Source organism: Stylophora pistillata, chromosome 8 (genome assembly GCF_964205215.1).
Source record: "Stylophora pistillata chromosome 8, jaStyPist1.2, whole genome shotgun sequence".
In the NCBI taxonomy this organism is placed as follows: domain Eukaryota; kingdom Metazoa; phylum Cnidaria; class Anthozoa; order Scleractinia; family Pocilloporidae; genus Stylophora; species Stylophora pistillata.
The window spans coordinates 18,728,075-18,735,569 of NC_142526.1; positions in this window are offsets into that span (position 1 = coordinate 18,728,075).

Here is a 7,495-nt window from a genome sequence, read left to right on the forward strand (position 1 = left end):
TGAGACGCAAGAAGAACAAACACAGTCGGTGACAAAAATTCAAAGAAACATACGATTGGAGCCCTGGCATGTGATGTAATCCTTTTGTGATTAATATTTGACAGCAGTAAATCAATGATATTTCAAAATCAATTCTGGTGCATGATCGATCAAAGGAGCAACAAGAAATTTTGGTCAATATTCAGGGTAAGGGCTTTAAAATTGAACTTATTTCCGTACAAATCTTCCATGATGAATGATTCTGTCCAGAGTCGTAAGTTTTTCTCGTTTTGGTAACCTGTTTTTCTATAGACTACCTGTAGCAATGTTGACGCTCGTTTCAGTACCATGGTAACCAGAAAGAACTCTTTACTCCTGATCCTGTAACAATAAAATGATTTAAGTTTATCGTCAGAAGTAATCTGGAATACATGTACCTTAGTGTTAAGGGAAACTGCAATTAAAAAATTTGTTAAGCCGCGCGCTTGCCAATTACGATATTGTGGCAGTGACAAGAGGATGATGGGTAGAGCGTTGGGGGCTTTCAAGTTTGTCTACCATGTAGGAGAATCGTCGTTTACCTTTATCCCGGTACTAACTCAGGCTTTAGCTATAGGTAATTGTCATGCTTTTAGCTCCTCCTCAGTGAAAAATACTGGATAGGTTTTAAAAGTAGTGTACATCGTCCTCTAACGCAATTTTTCGCAACTGCCATTTAAAACTTTGTATCAGTCGATAAGTTTGTGCAGAAGAAAAAATTCAGCAACAATCGATAAATCTAGGGTATGCACATACCGTTGCACATTCCATTTTTTGGTCGGAGAGAGGTACTTCAGATGATTTAGATTGAATTTTAATAAACATTCCTGTCAATGGTCACGGCTTTTGTGATACTTGTTGGCCCCTATTAGATAGAGCCCGCCCGGCGTTTTTTAAAATAAGTTCCCCCACTGATACGAGCTTTGTGTGAAACGAGTAATATGTATACAGGATTTTCTTTGTGAACAGCTCCGACCTGTACACCTGTACGCATTAGCAAACCAGTAGTGCCACAAAAGAGTAGAGTTCTCGCTGGTATTGATAACAGGGCACCCTGTCATCAATTTAAGTGTCCCATGGATTACTATAATTCTTCGAAGAAAGTATACAATACTCTCTCTTTATTACACGACTCGGGCAGTCAGAGGCCCAATAACTAAAATCAACCAATCAAAATGCTCTATTGCCGGTCCAATATTCTGTAAGTATTGGACCGGGCACTGTCCCGAATGGTCCCGAATGATACCGCACTTGTGTCCCTTTGAACTTCAGTCGTATAATAAATCTCTTATTAACCAAGCTTGCTCGGGACCGTACTGGAAGAATATCGGCCCTCGGTCTTTTTTGTATGGACCTCGCTGCGCTCGGTCCGTACTGTCAAGACCTCGGGCCGATATTCTCCCAGTACGGCCCTCGCGCTTGGTTAATAAGATATATTTAATGATGTCAGTCACAAAGTTAGAAAGCCAATTCCACCATACCAAAATAAGGCGGCTAGTCAGGCTATAGCTTGGAGAACATTTTTGTAGATGCAACAAGCAGCAATGAAGGGGCGGATTCAAGGATTTTTTACAAGAAGGAGTCAAAACTTTAGAAAAGAAAACCAGGATTTTTTTCACGCTTAAGCCGAAATGAGCTAGGAAATATTAAATATTTGAAAGTATCCAAATTAACCCTCGACAGGACATTTTTAAAAAATTAAGGAATGATAGGAAAGATGACAATTTCGGATTAGCTACCAGCTACACAATTAAGTTTTAAATACTTCATAATGAGTAGTAACAAGCGACCTTCTAGTTGCAAGAGGTAGGACAAGCAGTATCTGATGGAGGGTTTCTGACCATAACCGTTCGTCCGTTTGTACGTTCGTTCATTCACGCATTCATTCGTTCGTTTATTCTCTCGTTCGTTCGTTCATTCATTCATCTATACATCTGTTCGTTCGCCCATTTTTTCACTCGTTAGTATATTCGTTCGTTCTTCCGCTCGTTCGTTCATTCATTTATTCGTTCGCCCATTCGTTCTTTTGTTCTCTCGTTCGTTTATTCATTCATTGACTTATTCATTCGATTTTATCTCTAAGTTGGCAAGACCACTAAAGGGGCCGTACAAGGCACATAAACGAATGTTATGTCACACATTTCTTTGGTTATATTTTTCAAATATCGATTATAAAACAAGATACGTTTCGCCTTTTTGCCTTTTTGTTTGTGTTTTTTTACAGTTTCAAAGATTCAAGAGGTGGTACCTAATGGTAGTCTGTGGTAACTTTTTCTTTTGAAATCAACTTTATTACACGAAAAGATTAAATTTCTTTATTAAACGTGCCCTGCGTAAAGATTATCAGATTTATGGTATTCAAATATTACGTTTGGTGGAAATAAAAAGAATTTCAGTTCTTTGTGGTATGAAGGACTTCAAACCACAAATATCGCCTTTATGTATAGACTGAATCTTCCGAAAGTTCGGGCCACCAAAACAATTCATTCCAAGCATTGCAAACTTATTATAATATAGCTCATTAAATCTAGACAACTTTAATTGCTAACCATCTGGCCAATACCTAAATTTTCAATTAAATTCTGTATTTGGTCTTTATTTCACTCCCTCTGGGCCGAAGATATCAAAAATCAATTTCACTTTAAAAAATGCTAGATAACGTGTTTCAGCTTAGCGGGTTCTGCGTGCAGAACAGCTTTTAGCTAACTTCCAAAACCAAGGATATCTCCTGCTTCGTACAAAACAAGTAAGGTTCACTTTTCAAAATTTTAACCAGTATGTAAATGATTTTCTTTCAAGTAAGGTTCACTTTTCAAAATTTTAACCAGTATGTAAATGATTTCCTTTCTCTTTCGATCCTGCTCTAACATGTCTCATGCAGGATGAAACTCAACTGAAACAAGATCTAGTGATTGCAGACGGTTTAAATCAGAAATCGTTGTTGAAAAAAAAAAAAAAATAGAACTTTGATGTAATAATTGACATGGCGTCTTTTTTACCCAAAAATAACATTAGAATCGAGAGAGAGAGCATACAGAAGAATTTTTCATCGTATCAGCACTTCAGTGAGTCAATATCACAAAAATTAGAAAAAATAATAAGAGGAGGGAAGAGAATGATTACGCGTTTATCCCGCCCCCCGCTCCTCACTTCCTCTAAAACCCGCCCTTGGGATGAATTTGAACTGACAAGATCGGAACGTATTCTATTTTTGTTTCTGTGAGAGGTTCATCCGAGAGTCGTATGTTGTAGTAGTTCGCTCAAATTAACTTTCCATTTCCTATTTAATCCGATATGATGCTTTAGATCAATATAGAAATATTCTAAAAGTTGCTGAAAACGTCATCAGTAAAGGTGTCGTAATATTGTGTGGATACGACCCTTGGAACACTCGTTCGGATATTTTTCATCCAGAAAGCAACTTGTAATTATTCAAAAATGCAAACAGTTATGAAGGAATGCCACCAAAGTGTATTCAAAATATCGTTTTAAAATATAAACACGAACCACAATCTTCAGTCTGAATTAACGTTAGCTAGTAAAGCGTCAAAAAGAAATTTCGGTCTTTCTGTTTAGTTTTTACTTTGGTCAAATATTCTCATTACTGGCTAAACACTGGGGTTACGAGAAAAAAAAAACTAAAGTCGGTAATGCTTTCTAATCCAAAATATGCCAGAAAAACACTGTAAAAGCTACATAGCCGTAAACCTGTCATATTCAAGGGCACAAAGGTTCCTTCAAATTAAATCTGACCACAAAAATGTTTTCGTCATCTTATCTTATGGTTTTGTGAAATGATTCTTGCCACAAAAAATAATTGCTGAACGCCGCTATATTTATTTGCAACCGTAAAAGATCGATCATCTTTAAATCTGGGCAGTTTCAATTTTGTGCGATTCGTTTGATTATCGGTCAAGAACATGATTTGAGTGTTACCTAAAGTTCTCCTACGGAAGGAAAAGGGATAAAATCGTTAGAAGAAAACTTAACCTTTCGAGAGCTAGCCAGCGCTTGGAGATATGATACAAGTAACCACACAAAAAACCGAGGCTTAGATGCATTTTCATGATCGTATTTTTAATTTCCTCTTAGTATTGCGTCGTTGCCGAAAATACATGTTATAACAAGTGCCAAGAGATACAAACTGACGATAAAGAGATCTGTCACTTAACACGGACCACTTAAGTCAATGATTGTCCTTAACCTCGCGTCAGAATGTTATGCCATATGTTACCGTGGCAGCATGCAACAGAAATATGAAGTATCTACTAACAATCATTTACTCAACGATGCAAGTATGGTCATGAAACTCTCGAACTGAGCTCTGTGGTCAATATAAAATCTTTGGTTTAGCCCTGCAAGGTTCCAAAACAAGTTGTCTCTAACGTTGCTTAATTAACATGAAACTGCTGAAGATATTGCGACCAAGAAAAGCAAAGATTAAGAAGATATCCTTGAGAAACTTGTTATCTGAAGAAAGTGGATAAGATTAATCAAGTAGGAAACGCTAGTAATTATATTACAAGCGTATGGTAATATTGTATTTAAACCAACAATGGCACCTAAGTGCAGTAAAACCCCAACCCATCCATGGACAGTAGAAGAATTGCACGACAAGTCTCTCTTTGCCCATCCCTGTCTCTGCACCTTTAAATGACTATATCGATCAGTGTAACACTGGCAAACAACTTCAACCAACATGCAATATATTTGACAAGTTTCCAGATCTGATAATCCCGGGTAGAAATATAATACAAAAGAAAATCATGGCCGTAGACCTTAAATTTATGCTAGTCCTCATTCTGTTTTTTTTTTGTTTGTTTTGTTTGTTTCAGCGGAAATAACTAACAGTTTTTCAAAGCCATGCATGGTTAAGAAGATGACATAGGGCTGCCATGCAGGTTTGTAACAATTATTCCAGTCGCAATTGGTGAAAGACTAACCCATTACAAATCATCTCCCAAGTCAGGTTACAATATGACCATTACAATAGGGAAACGAATAAAAGATTAAAAGAAGGAAACTGACAACAAATGGCCGAAAAAAGATAAAAAAAAAGGAACTGAATCAAACGTGTAAGCTGAACTGCAGGTTGTGCGACATCTTGAAATGTTAACACGGATAACGTTGATAATTTTCTACAATGACATGTGAAATAGCAAGAAATACAAATCGACAAAGAGCTGAACGCATAAACTTTGTGTAACCTAGAAACCTTTCACTAGGAATATATCAGTGAACTAATGCTAAGAAGGAAAGAGGAATTGACGCCATAATTCTACAAAAACGTGAAGTATTAAATAGATTTTGCTCTCAAGATTTACTGTGGTTTTCCGGCATTATAATACCATTCATAATTGTTTTGATGTTACTTTAAGATAAATATAAACTAGCGTGCCACTGAAAGATCTAGGAAAGCAAAGAAGTTGCTCTTGGCCTTTCAATCTGGCGATTAAGGTATTGATTATTGAACTGCAAGGAAAAGAACACGAAGTTTGACAAACAAGTTGATATTAGAAACGGCGGTATGACTTTACCATTCCCTACTTTTATGTATTTAATCATTGAGAGTTTGGTTCGATCAATATAATTTGCCCTTTTACTTCTTCTTTCCTTTTTAAGTCTTCATTTATGTATTAGATGTTAAGTCTTCGTGACTGAAAAACTGGACATGAAATGGATGAAGCAGCGAGGCCGACATTGCCTGAAGCGCTAATCTCGCTACCACAGCGTCCCAGCTAGTTCGTGTTTTCATCCATGCGCGCTTGTGAATTGCCAACTGGTTTGCCATCTGCTAATTCGAATGTACAATCTTGTTTTGTTTCATTTTAATGATTATCTGTTATATTAAGTTTCCTTGGTCCTACTAACCTTTGTTCTTTAAGTCTTGCCGAAGTTGCAATTGGGCGATATCATCAGACGTTTACAAAAAAGAACATAAAACAGCTGTAGGCGCATAGTTCCTCAAGCTACTGAGCTTTTATTCTTTAGAATAGGAAAGAGAAAAGTTAGAGGAAGTTATCCACGAAGAGAGCATTGTGTGGTTATAGGGCAAGAAACTGTCACGTCTTGTCATGCATGATGAATTCTGCCTCCAGGAGCACAGCGAAGAAAGAAGGACTCGAAGATCAAAAGTAGTAAACATTTAACAGCAATAGATAATTATAATCAAAGTATGCCTTCCCTTCCCTTCAGATTCAAGGGGTAAGAATGACTGATTTAGGTCACTTTCTGGCCTTCATGCCTACCTTCAAGGTAGATTTGGATTTCACTAGTAATATTTTCAAATATGTTATCCAACCTTGAACACTACCGATACAATTCAAGAAACTTGTCAACTGTAACTAAGGGAATGTTAACACCTTGTATTTTACAACGAATTATACGAACCGCGTCGTATGAGTCATATCTTAGCGGAAAGTTGGACGTTCTAGCAGCGCATCATTTTTACTCGTGGAATGCTGTTAAAAATATATGGCATTTAGGTGTTAGCAGGTTGACTCTAGGTACGAAAGCACCTACTACTTCGCGTTTATTTCCATCTCTTGCATCTGTTGTAATATACTTTAACGCGGCCATACTCAGGTGCCGAGCAGTAATAGCTGTATCATTATTTTGAGTTAAAATTTTTTGGGCACTTAGGAATAGCCCCAACCCAACAAAGAAATTGAAGATACAGGGTTCTAAATGGAGTAAATACACTGGCACAATTTTGAGCATAATAGCAAGGGAAAATAATCAAGCACTATGCTAGAATAATACTGCAAAAACAAAACAAAACAAGACAAAACAAATAAAAAAACAAATGAAATAAATATTTCTTTGACTCTTTGTGTTATATAGAAAACTCTCCCAAAACTGAAGGAAATGAAAGATTGTATTGAGACCTCGCCAAAGCTAAAATACCACATGTGTTAATTTTTAATGATATGATTTTAATCTGCACTGTTCTTCATCTGTTTTCCATTTACGTTCGTAATAAAAAGTTATTTTCCCCTCTACTGTGGTCTATTAATTAATTTTATTAATTTTAAGATAAGTATAATGGGGAAAATAAGCATAATAATGACCTTTTTTGAATATAAATCCTTTATAAGTAAGTTTATTCAAAATAAGTCTTTTGGGTATGATGATAGCTCTTGTAAACGGAATAATGATATCAAATCACTGGGAAAAAAGTTATTTTTACATTTATTAGAAATGGTTTAAAGACGATAAAAAGAGCAAAGGCCAAAAATGAAAAAAGTAAGACAAATTAAAGAAAACAGGTGTAGCAACAATTATTCAAATAGCCTGGTCTTTAAGCAAACTAGTTTCTCACGAAATGCCTATAAAGGTTTCTTTTCACTTCATGACTGTTGTAATTAGTAATTCCAGTCTAAACGCGTCGCAGTGTCTGCTTAGAATAACTTTGAACACATACTAAAAAGTAAATGAACGGGATTAAAGCTGAATCCCAACGAACTAAAAACTTAAC